The sequence below is a fragment of the Sander lucioperca genome, chromosome 2, assembly GCF_008315115.2.
Source record: "Sander lucioperca isolate FBNREF2018 chromosome 2, SLUC_FBN_1.2, whole genome shotgun sequence".
NCBI lineage: Eukaryota > Metazoa > Chordata > Actinopteri > Perciformes > Percidae > Sander > Sander lucioperca.
This window is the reverse complement of record NC_050174.1, coordinates 18,674,950-18,692,592: the sequence shown is the minus strand read 5'-3', so window position 1 is coordinate 18,692,592 and position 17,643 is coordinate 18,674,950. Positions and strand designations below refer to the sequence as shown.

Sequence of the window (17,643 nt, the reverse complement as noted above, 5' to 3'; positions counted from 1 at the left end):
ATTCATACTCATTCTACCAATTTCCACTTTTTCAACTATTCTCACTACTTCACCTTCTTCTTACTGATTTAAGCTATTCAACTAGTTTAGCTTTAGCAATTCAGCTATTCAGCATTCCCACGCATTTTCCGCAGGAAATGCATTTTATAGTTTTATTCCTCTTTGTCTGTCTGTAGATTTCTCCACAGCCACTATCTGTAGAAGAATGTTTTAGATTTTACTATCATGTAATGGGAGCTTGTTTTTAACATGATCTTTTTAAGGTGCACATTAATCAGCAGGTTTTAGTTGAGCTTTTCTTAATTCAACTGTCCTAGACACTTTTTCTGTTGTACTTTTCTCTTCAGGTTTTTCTGTGTTAAATAGGAGCTGAGCAGGAGAGACGACATTTTAAAACATGTTTCTTTGTGTCCAAATTAAAGTCTAAAGGTGTGTTGACTTCAGTCAGTGGTGGAACGAAGGAAAACCAGTTTACAGAAGGGAGGGAGGGGAAGATGAGGGGGGAGGAGGAAGAGAGGGAGGAGGGGAGGAGAGAAAGAGATAAGGAAAAAAAGAGAAGAGGAAAAGCAGATCAGACAGAAAGTAGAATAGTTGGACCTCCAGTGGTCAGAGTGAGTAACTACACCTCCTCCAGCTGATTTCTGCAGCTTCTCTGGTTTCTTCTTTTGAATCATCCAGGGCTGTGGTCCAATAGTCCTTTTTGTTTAGGAAGGTTCCTAATGGAGTGAAATGACCTGGAAGTAGTTAAAGGAGAAATCGGGCCAATTTTTACCTGAATCTTGATTGCTATATGTCACCGAGTACTGTCGATAGGAAAAACGACCAAAATTGGTGCTAGCAAACTGAAGTTTCCCAGTTAGCTAAAATGCCAGTTGTGGGGGCATGTTCTAAAGAGTGCCTTTGTGCCTCTTAACAGACACAAAATGCAATTAAAATTTCTGTGCAACATGAACAGGGCCCTTACGTAACAACAAGACGCATTTTCAACTCAGACATTGTGAAGAAACTGTTTAAATTCAGAGTTTCTACTGTCACCTACCTCTTTTTCCATTGGTCGCTTCACAGAAAGCCTAGAAGAGTCGATCACGGAGGTCATGCAGTTTCTTTCCCCATCAAAAATAGGTAATTGAGCACTGTAGTGGTTATGACCATATCAGTGACTATGGAACTACATGGAAACGGTCTAAATGATGCCTGTGGCTTGCACAGTAATAGCGTTACTGAAGGCTAGCTCTAGTCTCGCACTGAATTCCCGTGGGAATTCAGTTGTTGCAGAAAATGGTAAACAGTAAAGAAAGTCTCCAGGACTGCCTTGTGGATCAGAGGAGGAAACTCCTCTGTACAGGTGACACAGTTTTCGTTACCTGGTTGTATGAGAGTCCACTCTTTACAGCACAGGATTTCTTCCTCAGTAGGCATTGGGTCACAACAGCCACACAAACTCCGTCAGTTGCCCTCCTCCGTGTTATTGGACAACCCAGTCTCACGGCAGTTCGTGTAAATGTCACGTTATTTTCTCGGGGGAAAGGACGCCGGGAGGCGGCCGAAAAGGACGTTCCATAAGCCGGGAGGCGCCCGCGAGGCAGCCCGCAGGGGACGCGCCGGACGAGGCGGCCGAAAAGGACGCTCCATAAGACGGGAGGCGCCGCTGGGGACGCGCCACAATAACGGGATGGCGGAGGTTGGGTTTAGGAAAAACCTTACGGCCTTACACGCCGGGAGACGTGCCACAGTAACACACAGGACAAAACGCCACACGCAGGGACGCCATCCCCGGGAAACAAAGCGTCACATGCGGGACGCGATCCCCGCTCCCCGCTCCCCCGGGTGAAAGTCCTGTGTTGTTTGACCATCCTCCATCCCGACCAACCTCCCTACGCGGATTTTTGTTTTTTTTATATTAATCCCTACCATTTTCGTGCTATGGCCACGAAATATGCTTCCCATTGAAATACATTACTTCACATTTTTGTGCTGTTCACCACGTAAAAAAAATGTCTTCGTGAACACGTATCAATAGATTAAAATAACGTCACATTTGCACAAACTGCCATGAGACCGGGCTGTATTGGAGCAGCTGCTTCATCTGCCTGTTGCCCCTCTGTCTGTTTCGTTCTTTCCAACTCTTGTGAGGCTAGTTCTTCGTCTGTATACTCGGGCGACCATCAAACTCAAAAGGCTATTCCGTGTGTTCTTTATCGGCTATCTTCTCCATAGTTAGAGTTAGTTCCATTGGATCAGCAAACGTTACTCCAAGCTTCTTCCCTTGTGAACACCTACGATCTTCACTCTTCAAACACTACGCTCCCATCTGCACAGTGTTTACCATTTTCTGAAACAACTGAATTCCCATGGGAATTCAGCGCGAGACTAGAGCTAGCCTTCAGTAACACTATTACTGTGCAAGCCACAGGCATCATTTGGACCATTTCCATGTGGTTACATAGTCACTGATATGGTCATAACCACTACAGTGCTCAATTACCTATTTTAAACTTGAAGTTTTCTCGAATACATGATTGACTCTGGGCTTTCGGTGAAGCGACCAATGAAGAAAGAGGTAGGTGACAGTACTAACTTTGAATTTAAACGGTTTCTTCACAATGTCTGAGTTAAAAATACATCTTGTTGTCATGTAAGGGCCCTGGTCATGCTGCACAAAAATTTAATTGCATTTTGTGTCTCTTAAGAGACTTCATGAAGTTTAACATTGGGGTTAAGGAGAAGTGGTTAGGAAAGGACATAGGAGGTAATTTTTTTTTTACTTTCGCCACACAAAGTGACATTCAGCTCTAACTTCCATGAAGCAGTTTAATCCTCCTAACAGCTCCATGAGGCCATCTAGTGGACTGATAGAAGTAGAGCAGCTGATGGCAGCTTCCTCTGCTCTGATTCGTCCTCACCACTGACCAATGAGAACCAGCAGCATCTTCTCTGTCCAATAACAAACCACTATTGATCCATGTGTTGATCAGTTATCCGTGTTGAGTGAATGAAATGTGATAAAGTGATGAGAAAAGTAGTTCAGTAGTTCCCAGAGTTCAGTCATGTTTTCTAACTGCTTCTTTAGTCTGAGCAACACTCCAACAAGCTAAAAGGATTCAACTGACACTGATATGAAACAGAAAGAAACAGCCAATCAGAGGATGAGCTGCTTATATTTAGCTTTTTCCCAGGAGAAATGATGTGAGGGATGAATGAGTGATGATGTACTGATGAATGATTGGACTGCTGCTCTCAGTGTTTCCTCTCCAGATGAAGGTGTGGACTCTGCTATGAGTCAGTGTGAGGACAGAGAGGAGGGAGTCCCTCCCTCTAAAACCACTCTGTGTGGGGAACATGACAGTCAGACCAAAGCTCAGAGGTGAGAGGACCATCTCTAACTGTCCACCACTCAGATCACTCCACCATCATTATTCACACTCAAAGCTCTGTGTGTGTTGTGTTTCAGCCCAGAGAAGCAGCACAGACCTGGACCTGGGATTCATTTTAAACAACACGACCAAAAGTACATAGTTATTGTGTTCAGTGTTCAGTAACCAGTCCATAATTTCAATAATTAAATACATTTTCATATGGTATTCAAACATTTTAAATTAGATACAATTTAAGTCTTTGATTCAGAGCGATTTCCCCTAAATATGTGAGCTTTAATGACTTTCTTTCTATCAGGATCCAGAGAACAGACTGTCCTGAACCCAGCTGTGTGTCCATGAAGAGAGACTGGTCTATGACTCCTCCTTTAGACTTCAAAGATGGAGGCCACTCTGTAGATCAAAGGTGAGCAGAAGTTAAATGTTAAATTACAGTTCATTCAATTTATTCTTTTTACAATTACTGTACACCTGTCTACTACAAACATAATTTATATTTTAACTTAACTGCTTCACTGTAATTGTTTGTTGTTGTGCATTTGACAATAAATAACTTTAAACCTAAATATAGAAACAGGCTCTCAGTTGAAACTCACTGCTTTGACACCACATCTCTCTTTTTATTAGATTAGATTCAACTTTATTGTCATAACAGAGAGTACCGGTACTGAAACAACTAAATGTAGTTTAGCTTCTAACCAGGTCACCAAGCCACTAAATTTGGTGGCCAAAGTACATTTTTAGTGGCCCGAAATGCAAACTTATGTAAAAACAATACAGAAAATGCAATTGTCCAGCTCTCTGACTCAAGTCTGGCAGCGGTACAACAGAGTTTTATGTTTATGTCGGCGCTGACATGAACTGACGTTGATTTAAACACATATCCGACAATGCTCAGGCAATCTAGTAATATCCCCGCAGTTGTGGTTTTGACCAGTCTTGAAATAAAATCCTTTGTCAGAGACTGAGACAAGACCAAGATGTAAATGTTAAAGGTCCCATGACATGGATCTCTTTGGATGCTTTTATATAGGCCTTAGTGGTCCCCTAATACTGTATCTGAAATCTCTTTCCTGGAATTCAGCATTGGTGCAGAATTACAGCCACTAGAGCCAGTCCCACAATGAGCTTTCCTTAGTATGTGCCATTTCTGTGTCTGTAGCTATTGAGGAGGAGAGAGGGGGGGCAAGGTGGAGGGTGGGGGTGTGGCCATGACCAACTGCCACTTTGCTCGTTTGAAAGCCGTGATGTCTCTCTCTCATGGGTGGGCCAAATTCTCTGGGCGGGCAAAGCAGAGAAAAGGGAGGTCACTTTGCTCCTTATGAGCTCATAAGGAGCGAGATTCCAGATCGGCCCATCTGAGCTTTCATTTTCTCAAAGGTAGAGCAGGATACCCAGGGCTCGGTGGCTCGGTTTACACTTATCACCATTTCTAGCCACTGGGGGACCATAGGCATGCTGGGAGAACTCATATTAATGTTAAAAAACCTCATAAAGTGAAATTTTCATGCCATGGGACCTTTAACAGTCTGCATTTGTATAGTAGTGGGGTGATCACAGGGTACCTTACATTACGATACAGTACACGGCTCACGATACCGATAATATCACGATAGAGCAATTCTGCGATAATCAATAAATTGCTGATAATTCTTTCATGACACATCAAGATATTGGTTTTACTATGAGTTACAAAGGTAGTAGTAGTATTTGTTTATTGTATTTTATCTTATCAGGTATGGAAGATATTTGAGGAAATGTGTAGTGTTATGTTTGTCTTGAAGCTGCTGTGGCACTGTGATTTCCAACCCAGTCTCATGGCAGTTCGTGAAATGGTCACGTTATTTAATCTATTGATTCGTGTTCACGGGGGCGTTTTTGTTGGGTTTTTTTCGTGGTGGCCAGCACGAAAATGTAAACTGATTAAAATAACGTGACCATTTCACAAACTACCGTGAGACCGTGTTGTGATTTCCTGTAAAATGTTAATAAAAGTACTATCTGTCTAAAAAGGTTGAGTGCAGGTTTTCTCTCTTTATTTACTGCAAGTCCAAACTGTTAGAAGTAAAGAGACAACCACTGTTACTTAGACAGTAGCATTACTAATGATGGTCACCCAACAGCATCATATTCAAGCCTGTGCTGCACACTGCACTGAATACAGCTTTAAAATATACATTGAAACATTTCTGAACTAAATACTCATTATGGATCATACACAATGTTAACAAGAACTACCTGAATACATATATACTGTACAGTAGGTGTATTAAACCACTGACAGGTTTTGTCTCAGTGTGTTGTGGGTGCAGTACAGAATTTATCTTTTGTTTCTATCAGGAGGAACCTGAAAGAACCTGAACCCAGCTGTGTGTCCATGAAGAGTGACCGGTCTATGCTTTATCCTTTAGACTTCAAACATGAACGCCACTCTGATGATCAAAGGTGAGGATTTCAAACTGATAATCAGCAGGACTAGTAAATGTTTACCACTACAGGGAGTCCTCTGATTAACACCCAAACATTACTTCATGAAACTTTACCTTGTGTTTGTCTCTGTGTGGAGAGACATAATGTCAGCTAATTCTTTCTGATTCCTCCACAGAGTGGACCAGGAGAGCTCAGAGGCTCCCAGTGGTCAATCTGCCCAGCCGCATCAAACACACCTGGACGCCATATTTTTGGTCTGTACATGTACAACAACTACTTTTACATCTATTCTTTTCACACTCATCTACATGCTGGACTTTTTAGACCAGTGGATTGTCAGGCTGTCCAACATGGATCTGATGTTTGCTTCCATGATTTCAGTTTGATTTGTCATTCATATAATCTTCTGTTCCAGCTGCTGGAGGAGGACATTGTCACTTTTGTGAAGAACGAGCTGAAGAAGATACAGAAGGTTCTGAGTCCAGATTACACAGAATGCTTAGAGAGTCAGAAGAAGGATGAAGAGGTGTTGGATGGTGAGGATGAAAAGCAGAGGATGAGCAGCAGAGAGGCATTTCGGAAGATCACACTGCACTTCCTGAGGAGAATGAAGGAGGAGGAGCTGGCTGACCGTCTGCAGAGCAGTAAGAGGATTTCTCTAAAGATTTAACATGCTGGATAAATGGGAGCTCTATTAATATCTCAAGAGATGACCAAAATATATTCATGTACTCATTCACAGAGGAAATGTTGAAATATGTTCTTTGACTTATTGATCTTCTTTGTTGTGTGTTCATTCAGGAAGTCCTGCTGCAGTTGGTAAATGTAACCTCAAATCTAACCTGCAGAAGAAGTTCCAGTGTGTGTTTGAGGGGATTGCTAAAGCAGGAAACCCAACAGTTCTGAATCAGATGTTCACAGAGATCTACATCGCAGAGGGATGGACTGCCGAGGTTAATGATGAACATGAGGTCAGACAGATTGAAACTGCATCCAGGAAACCAGACAGACCAGAAACAACAATCAGACAAGAAGACATCTTTAAAGCCTCACCTGGAAGAGATGAACCAATCAGAACAGTGATGACAAAGGGAGTGGCTGGCATCGGGAAAACAGTCTTAACACAGAAGTTCACTCTGGACTGGGCTGAAGACAAAGCCAACCAGGACATCCAGTTCACATTTCCATTCACTTTCAGAGAGCTGAATGTGCTGACAGAGGAAAAGTACAGCTTGGTGGAACTTGTTGATCACTTCTTTAGTGAAACCAAAGAAGCAGGAATCTGCAGGTTTGAAGAGGTCGTGTTCATCTTTGATGGTCTGGATGAGTGTCGACTTCCTCTGGACTTCCACAACACTGAGATCCTGACTGATGTTACAGAGTCCACCTCAGTGGATGTGCTGCTGACAAACCTCATCAGGGGAAATCTGCTTCCCTCTGCCCGCCTCTGGATAACCACACGGCCTGCAGCCGCAAATCAAATCCCTCCTGAGTGTGTTGACATGGTGACAGAGGTCAGAGGGTTCACTGACCCACAGAAGGAGGAGTACTTCAGGAAGAGATTCAGAGATGAGGAGCAGGCCAGCAGAATCATCTCCCACATCAAGACATCACGAAGCCTCCAAATCATGTGCCACATCCCAGTCTTCTGCTGGATCACTGCTACAGTTCTGGAGGACGTGTTGAAGACCAGAGAGGGAGGAGAGCTGCCCAAGAACCTGACTGAGATGTACATCCAGTTCCTGGTGGTTCAGTCCAAAGTGAAGAACATCAAGTATGATAGAGGAGCTGAGACAGATAAACACTGGAATAAAAAGAGCAGGAAGATGATCAAGTCTCTGGGAAAACTGGCTTTTGAGCAGCTGCAGAAAGGCAACTTGATCTTCTATGAATCAGACCTGACAGAGTGTGGCATCGATATCAGCGCAGCCTCAGTGTACTCAGGGGTGTTCACACAGATCTTTAAAGAGGAGAGAGGACTGTACCAGGACAAGGTGTTCTGCTTCGTCCATCTGAGTGTTCAGGAGTTTCTGGCTGCTCTTCATGTCCATCTGACATTCATCAACTCTGGAGTCAACCTGCTGGAAGAAGATCAAACGATATCCTGTCGGTCTGAAGTGTTCGGAGACAAATCAACACGTTTCTACCAGAGTGCTGTGGACAAGGCCTTACAGAGTCCAAATGGACACCTGGATTTGTTCCTTCGCTTCCTACTGGGTCTTTCACTGCAGACCAATCAGTCTCCTACGTGGTCTGCTGACACAGACAGGAAGTAGCTCACAGACCAATCAGAAAACAGTCGATTACATAAAGAAGAAGATCAGTGAGAATCTGTCTGCAGAGAGAAGCATCAATCTGTTCCACTGTCTGAATGAACTGAATGATCATTCTCTAGTGGAGCAGATCCAACAGTCCCTGAGTTCAGAAAGTCTCTCCACAGATAAACTGTCTCCTGCTCAGTGGTCAACTCTGGTCTTCATCTTACTGTCATCAGAAAGAGATCTGGACGTGTTTGACCTGAAGAAATACTCTGCTTCAGAGGAGGCTCTTCTGAGAAAAAAAAAGATTACTACCTAAGCTCTTTTTTCTTAATTTATTAATTATTAAATGGACTTGCTGAATATCCTTTTTAGGTTGTGTGGCTGTAACCTATCAGAGAGAAGCTGTGAAGCTCTGTTCTCATTCATCATCTCCCAGTCCTCTAGTCTGAGAGAGCTGGATCTGAGTAACAACAACCTGCAGGTGTTTGACCTGAAGAAATACTCTGCTTCAGAGGAGGCTCTTCTGAGGCTGCTGCCAGTGGTCAAAGTCTCCAACAAAGCTCTGTATGTGCACATACAACTATCCAGATTAAATGGAGTTAACATTCATTTAGAAAAATAACTTTTGTTTGTAATTGTATTGCTGATTCCTCTTCAGACTGAGTGGCTGTAACCTGTCAGAGAGAAGCTGTGAAGCTTTGTCCTCAGTTCTCAGCTCCCAGTCCTCTAGTCTGAGAGAACTGGACCTGAGTAACAACGAGCTGCAGGATTCAGGAGTGAAGCAGCTGTCGGATGGACTTCAGAGTCCACACTGCAGACTGGAAACTCTCAGGTTAGTGTTCAGTTATTCTGAAATATTATTTTCTTTGTATGTGTTTGTAAGCCTTCAACAGACCTACATCCTTCCCCCTCTAGCTCCCCCGAGCAACTGAAACTCCCAGTCTATACAGACCTAAAGCACGCCCCTGGAATTGGAACATACCAACACAAAATACCATACAGGGGTGGCTCAGACGAGTAGACAAAAGCTAAAAACAACCAAAATTAATAGATCTAGTAGGCTAGAAATTTACCAAAGATTAGCAGCCATGCGCCCCGTCACAGTATGTTAATTATTTAGTGGACTGACTAAACAAGATGAAAAGAGAAGCACATAAACTTGACTTGGATATACAGTTAGGTCCAAATGTAATTGGACAATGACAACATTTTGTTATTATGGCTCGTGATTTGAAATCAAACAATGGTTACGTGCTTACAGTGCAGACTATCAGCTTCAACATGAGCGTATTCATAGCTATGTTGAATGGACTATGCAGGAATTATGGTTGGACCCCATATTTAAGGGGATTGGTTTCTTTGTGTAAAAGAGTAGGAAAGAGTACTAGAATATTTGTTATGGAACGGCACTGGAGGTTGGACCCAAAAGCAGACGTGACAGGAAATACGTTTAAGTGATTAATTAATTAATAAAGATAAATATATACAGAGAATAGTGCAAGGGGCCAGGTGGGTGTCGTATCCAGGAGAACCAGTGGTGAGTGGTGGGTGCAGTGCGCTCTCCAGAGCATGCCCAGTTAATCAGTATCTCTTGTTTGTGGCGTCGACCATGTGGAAATGGCTTCCTCCAAAGTCCAACAAACAATTTCAACACGTGGCAAACTTCCTTGAATCCAGAGAGAAGCAGGCAGGCAAGCAAGCAGGCAGGCAGGATTTCAAAACAGGAACAGGCAGAATCCCAAAAACAGGAACAGGCTGAATCCCAAAAACAGGAACAGGCATACTCCCGAAAAACAGGAATTACAGGGAACAGGTATATCGAGGCACACACGTGTTAACTTACACACACAATGTCCAAAAACAGAAACAATGATCGGACAGCACAGAGACTCACGGAAACACAGAGACTAGATACGCAAGTAAATGAGGGTTAACAAGGGGTAGGTGACATAAGGAAACTGCTGGGAAACAGGTGAAAGACATCAGACAATCACAAAGGTGGGAAAACGAAAAGACAGGAAGTAAAACAAGACAAGATAGAAAACCACACTACCAAAATAAAACAGGAAACAGAGACATACACAACCATGACAATATTGTGCTCAAGTAAAAGTGCTTTTACTTTAAAGAAATTTTACTCAAGTTAAAATACATTTGTACAAATGTAGTTAAATCCAAAGTAAAAAGTAGGTCAGGATAAATCAGAGATGGGGACTCCAGTCTGAGACTAAGACTCTTTGGAGGATATATTTATTCATAATTCAAATTGAAAGTCCAAAGAGAAAACGAAGCAAGATCAAATTAAATAGTATTATCTTACTACGCTACTTGGAAAAATCATGCCTGTGACGGGGCGCATGGCTGCCGTCACGCTACCTATTTTCTCTCAGAGACTGAATGTAAATGTTGCCTGTTAATTACCACACACTGTTGTCATATAATCTGTAAACCTAGTCATTTATCAAATTCCTCACAGTTATCCCATAGCTTTCTTGTGTACACACCTTTAACATCGAATATTGCTGGTGATTTAAATGCTATAGCAACATTCATCAATACATCATTTTCTATTGTTTAAAACCATACTTTGTTAACTAGTGTCGTTTGAGTTTAAAAGCTAACAGAGGGTAACATGATTTGTCTTACCAGCATGTGCTCTCTTTGTTCTAAAGGAAAGTTTGCCGTGATCCTCGGGTTTAAATGGGTCTATGACTTCTGGGGTAACAGGAAGTTAACCAGCATTTTAAGTATTACATTTTGCAACCATCAAGATGTCTTGTGGCTTTGTCTAATTTAAATGTGAATCATATAACTGATATAATGTAAATGGTTAGCTTTTTAGATATATTAATGTTGGCTGTATGGAGCCGTGACTGTCTAATCACCTGAGCCACCCCTGCATTGTATTGTGTTGGTATGTTCCAATTTGAGGGGCAGGCTTCAGGCTATATAGAGTGGCAGTAGTATTTGCTCTGGAGAGAGAGTTGTTGGAATACCTGAGGGAGTAGGATGTAAGTCTGTTGGATAGCCTCAGAGTGATGTCTTGAGTTAAGGTCTAATTAGTGAACAATTGTATATTTATATTATCTTAATGTTTTGACTCCCAAGTCAATTTATTTTATTTCCTTGAAAGTATATATTTTTCTGTTTTCTTTAATTGTTTTGTTAATTTTTATTTCACGATTTTGCCTCATTGGGCCTTAATTGGGGTAAACAATAAAAATCTCATCTTGTCAACTTCATCTCCGACTCATCCTGAGTGTTTACACCTGCTCACGACTACTCATCTACATCTACCCTTGACAATGCCATAATTAAATGTTAAATGTAAAAGCTTAAATGGAAATACTTAAATTAAAATCTCAAATAGAAAAAAAGAAATCATTTTATTTTAGCCTTTCCCCTTTATATTTTCAATTTTTGAATTTTATGTTTTACATTTGACATTGACATTTTAAGATTCACCTTTTACATTTTGATTTAACATGAAGCTTTTCATTTAGAAGTGACAGGTGTCAATTTAAATGAGGAGGCGTGGCCCAACGGCTGGTGGGAGGGTCTGAAACGACTTCCAGCTGACAGGGGGGGCTGTGAGTATTACTGGCCACTGGTAAGCAAGCGATCCCGGCCATTGCAGGCTGGCTGTCACCTAAGACTGGAGCTTCCAAGTCCGACAACATATCGAAGCAAATGTGCAATTGGCCATCAATTTTTGTAAGTAGCGGGCAAGGGAAGGGAGGGAGGAAGCCGGTTCAGCCTGCTGGAGAGGCCGCTACAGCGCCTGTCTCCTTACCTTGCCCGGGGCCGGGACACATCGCTACGCGCTGTAGCGGCGATGATGCCGAATCTCTAGATATGCGAGAAATTAACTGTGTACAGTTTGAATATGGGCAGTTTTACAAAAATTGATGGCCAATTGCACATTTGCTCCGATATGTTGTCGGACTTGGAAGCTCCAGTCTTAGGTGACAGCCAGCTTGCGGTGGCCGGGATCACTTGCTTACTGGTCGGCTAGTAATACTCACAGCAACCGCTGTCAGCTGGAAGTTGTTTCAGACCCTCCCACCAGCCGTTGGGCCACGCCTCCTCATTTAAATTGACACCTGTCACTTCTAAATGAAAAGCTTAATGTTAAATCGAAATGTAAAAGGTGAATCTTAAAATGTCAATGTCAGATGTAAAACATAAAATTCAAAAATTTCATGAATTGAAAATTATTTATTTATTATTTCTTTTTTTCTATTTGAGATTTTAATTTAAGTATTTCCATTTAAGCTTTTACATTTCACATTTAATTATGGCATGATTTTTCCTAGTAGCGTAGTAAAATAATACTATTTTCAATTTGATCTTGCTTCGTTTTCTCTTTGGACTTTCAGTTTGAATTATGAATAAATATATCCTCCATAGGACTCGAGTTGCACTTAAGTCGCACAAACAGTGACTTCAGTCTTGACTTGCGACTCAACACAAAAGACTTCAGACTTGACTCGGACTCGAGCTTCGAGACTTGTCAACAACCTGTTTTCATGCAAATATTGCTTTTTAAATCTAAATTTTTCATGTATTTCTGTTTTCTTTTATTGCCGCATATACGTTGGGGAAACGTATGACGATCTGCATGTCCCCTGCCTTTAGCCATAATGTGCAAAGTAAAGCAGGCGCTATGCCTATGCACACACTCACATCTCAAAAAATGCATTGACGATGGCGACACCAAGTCCTCCCAGAGATACCTTTTGTCATTATTTTTGCTTTCAATAACTTCGTAAACAGTGGCAGTAAGCGAACAGCCACACATGCAAGGTGTGTGGCACCAAGATAAATGATGCCGGATCAACAACGTCGAACTTCATCAGGCATCTCAAAACGCACCCAGATAGTTCAGTCACTTGCTAATGTGAAAGAGACGATAAATTTAGCATATATCGTCACAGGTAACAAGCTTACCATCGCGAAGTGTTGTGCTAATGCTGGAAACAGGCAAATTTCGATCTTTATAGTTGTATCTATATGATGTGACAGACTTGGGTTAATATTTCACCAGGTCCGAGGGCTAAAGGGATTTGTTAAGTAGCAGAAGATTAGATTATACAATACCAAAATGTTGAAAAATACATGCAGTAGACCCCATAATGTTATCCTACAACTGATTTTGATACTGTACTGTATGGATGGTAGCTACAGGACATGCTTTGAATTCATAAGCTTTAGAGATGTAGAAATGCTTAGCTGTTTGCATCTGTTTGCACTGTCAATGAGAAGAACGTCAAACAAGTGCAACTTCACTGACTTGCGAGGTTCTGCAACAGAGCAAAATAAGTCATTCTCACAGACTCACAATGTTTTACTCTGAGGTTACGTCTCTCACCTTAAATCTGATATCTCCCTTATTAAAACAACCATTGTTATTAATTGTTTTCTTATGTTTTGTTGATTCCTCTTCAGACTGAGTGGCTGTAACCTGTCAGAGAGAAGCTGTGAAGCTCTGTCCTCAGTTCTCAGCTCCCAGTCCTCTAGTCTGAGAGAGCTGGACCTGAGTAACAACGAGCTGCAGGATTCAGGAGTGAAGCAGCTGTCAGCTGGACTGAAGAGTCCACACTGCAGACTGACAACTCTCAGGTTAGTGTTCAGTTATGCTGTGCTGATATTTTTTTTAATAAGTTAATTATTTAGTGGACTGACTAAACAAAATTAAAAGAAAAAAAAAATGAGGTTTAGAAGTCCTCTAGTCTGAGAGAGCTGACTCAGGAGATTGTCTTGGTTCAGAGTAGAGCCCTGCGCGTTTTCTTCATCCCGCTCCCGGCGAATTTCTGACCATTACCGCCCGCACCCGCAATATGTGTGTTCCGCTCCCGCAATGTGTACGTCCACTCCCGCAAAACTGAGAATTTATGCCCGCACAATAATAGAGATGTATTGATGTTGTGTCTTCTCCCGTCCCGCATGAGAAAACACGTCATTTTATAGGTTAATAGGGAGAAGATGAAGGCAAAGAAGGCAGGTGTTTGCTGCTGTTAGACGGGGAGGAAGGAGCAGAAGGAGAGGGAGAGAGGGGGAGGAAGGAGCCGAGGATGAGGGAGAGAGGGGGAGGAAGGAGCCGAGGATGAGGGAGCGGGCGGACGGTGGACGGAGCCTTGGCTCGGAGCTCCCCCGTCCTGGGAGGCTCAGACACGCTGGTGTCTGCTCATAGATGGCCTATACAGTATATACTCAGTCAGTATATATGTATATCTATGGTTTCTGCTGGCGTGGGGGGGTTCCAGGCTACATCCCGATCCCACAGTGTTTTTTTTTAGCCGCCCGCTCCCGCCCGCAGCAAAGTTAAAACCGCCCGCTCCCGCGAGATTTGCGATTTGCGGCGGGACCCAATCCCAATGCAGCCCTCTAGTTCAGAGCACATAAACTTGACTTGGATATACAGATAGGTCCAAATGTATTTGGACAATGACAACATTTTGTTATTTTGGCTCTGGATTTGAAATCAAACAATGATTTATGCTTACAGTGCAGAGTCTCAGCTTCAACATGATAGTATTCATAGCTATGTTGAATGGACTATGCAGGAATTATGGTTGGACCCCATATTTAAGGGGACATGTATTTGGACAGGAGGCTACATCTGTTTCCTTGTGTATGCATGTATGAGTCAGTTAGAGGTGGAAAGGGTACTAGAATAGTATACTCAAGTAAAAGTATTGTTGCTTTAAAGAAATACATTTGTACAAATGTAGTTAAATCAAAAGTAGGTCAGTATACCAAATGTACTCTGAGTAAACATTAGTGCGTTACATTTTTAAAAGGTGAACATCAACATGACCCCTTAAGTTGTGCGTATGGCTGATTCTGTTTTATTAAATGGAGCTGGGTGCACATAAAGGAGACTCATTACCACTCTGACAGTTAGTCATGAGTGAATGTAGATATGCTCACATGTTTGCATCCCTTTGCACTGTCAATGAGAAGAAGAACTACGAACAAGTGCATCTTCACTGACTGGCGAGGTTCTGCAACAGAGCAAAATAATAATCAGTCATTCTCACAGAATCACAAACAATGCTTTACTCTGAGGTTACGTCCTTCACCTTAAATCTGACGTCTCCCTAATTAAAACAAACATTGTTTGTAATTGTTTTCTTATGTATTGCTGATTCCTCTTCAGGCTGAGTGACTGTAACCTGTCAGAGAGAAGCTGTGAAGCTCTGTCCTCAGTTCTCAGCTCCCAGTCCTCTAGTCTGAGAGAGCTGGACCTGAGTAACAACAAGCTGCAGGATTCAGGAGTGAAGCAGCTGTCGGTTGGACTGAAGACTTCACACTGCAGACTGGAAACTCTCAGGTTAGTGTTCCGTTATTCTGAGATGTAATTTTCTTTGTATGTGAATTATTTAGTTGACTGACTAAACAAGATTAAGAGGGTGAATGAGGTTTAGTATGATGAACAGGGCCCTTACGTGTCAATAAGATGCATTTTCAACTCAGACATTATTTAAATTCACCTACCCTGGTCCTTGTCTCGATCCTGCCGGTAGCTAGCTTGCCCTGTTCATGTGGCACAGACATATTAATTGCATTTTGTGTCTGTTAAGAGGCACAAAGGCACTCTAAAACTTTCCCCGACCACTGCTGTTTTAGCTCAGGGGACGCTTGTAGTACGTAGCTGCAGCTTCTCCATGTTGCCTGCACTGATTCGGGTCGGGGTTTTTTCTATCGAAAGTACTCGCGTAGCTATAGCGATCAAGATTAACGTAAAAATTGGCCGGAATTCTCTTTAAACCCCCTAAATGTTTCCACTCTCGCTGTAAAAAGCTGTGCAGCTTCACGTTTATGGATGCGCTCTGCTGTCGACATGCTGCGGCAGATGTGTCGCGCTTGTGCTCCATGTATTCCTGCTGTCGTTTTGGTTTTCCACCTCTGATGTAGAGCAGCCTACAGCCACTTCCCTAAACTTTGTCTCATTAAGAGACCAGAGACCAAAACGGGGCTCTGTGCCTGTCCAAAGGTCTGAGATCTACCGTATCCGCAGAGCAATCACGTAGGCTTATTGCGCAGCAGGCTATGGTGCAGATAGATTATTTTCTGAAATATATGGACTTTATTCTTGTAATAGTCTATTATGACTTGAGCAGAAATCTTGCTCAAACATCTGAAATATTACAGTCCAGGGTTTTATTAATACATTAAAATGAATAATGTAGGCTATCATTGAGGTGAATAATTGTCATATGCACATTTAAGGAGGTTACTTCCCCAACAAGAGGAGGGAAGAGTAAATGATGCCTGTAGGCTACATGTGTGCTGACTCAGATATAATTAGAAAAGTCGATCCAAAGGAGAACAGTTCAAAGCAATACAGAATGCCTGAGAGCCTTACTGCAATATATCCCATTATGTTTTTATATTTGGATGTAATTGTTTCCCTTTACATAAAGATATTTCCAGCATATTGATTCAGAAAAAGGTAGAAATAGGTGCATACAAATTCACCAGAATGCAGAAAATGACGTTTAATGCTCAAACTTTTCGGGGGGTGGACCCCCAGACCCCCCCGCAACATAAGTCACCACACAAATCTGGAAACAAAACCCTGGCCTTTGGGTTGCCAGACCAGTTATGATTATGCCAAATGTTGGTGCCATTTAACTTACATCTACAAACTGGGCAGCTAAAATGAACATACAAAGGCTATTAACAACTTGGACAAGCCAATCGCCGTTTTGCACTGCATTCAGTTTATTTAAATGGGTCTGGCCTAAGCCCCGAATCTAAGCTTTAGAAACGCCCCTGGGGCCTGTTTCACAAAACCAAGATAAGGGATTAAGGATTTATCAGTTATCCTGGATGATTTAAGCCTTGACTCGGTTTCACGAAAGTGGAGGCACAAAAATCACCATTGAGATTTCTTCTGTGCAGCTAGCCTGCTCCCGACCAGGCTAACAGCCAGGATTTATTTAATCCTGGAGCCTTTTCTGATCACCCAGTGGTTTTACTCTATTGTTACCAGCCTGGATTAAAATACAACAGGTGCATATTGCTGGTCATTTAAGTACTGTTATTATTTAAAGTTGGGACCATAATTTGTTTTAATAATTATTCATGTGACAGTCATTGTTACTGTTATATGTATGAAGACTGCTATTCATATTGTTAGAAGATTGATGACTATAGTATGGCAGTTGTTGAGATAATTAGAAAAGGCTGATACAGTTGCAAAATGTGTTTTAAATGAAGTCTGTTACTAAGGACAATACATACAATGCTGTACATTTCTATAGTTGACCAATGCACCTTGAATTATTTTAGTTGATACATTTTTTTTTAAATTCTTTAACAATAAGGATCATATTTGTTCCGCTTCTATGTGCATTGTATTTGGCATTCTTAGCACATAAATTGTGTTGTCCAGTAAACTGGGACTATAATTTGGGAGGATTGTACAATTTAAAGAACATATCCTAATTGTATAATCCTCCCAAATTATAGTCTTAGTTCACTGGACCAGTAACTATCTAGTGATGTAGGCTACTGTACATTCATTAACAACAGGGAGAGGACAGGTCAATGGTTTTTGACCTTATATT

General features: G+C 41.9%; 1 long non-coding RNA gene and 1 pseudogene across 1 annotated transcript; one reads left to right on the top strand and one right to left on the bottom strand.

Annotated features, from left to right (window-relative positions):
• LOC116048211 overlaps nt 1-17,643 on the bottom strand; it is a 243,840-nt pseudogene that overhangs the window by 40,580 nt on the left and 185,617 nt on the right.
• On the top strand, nt 410-3,482 carry LOC118493725. The gene is made up of 3 exons (XR_004895689.1): nt 410-429; nt 3,242-3,364; nt 3,452-3,482. It is a non-coding gene; the product is annotated as an uncharacterized LOC118493725 (long non-coding RNA).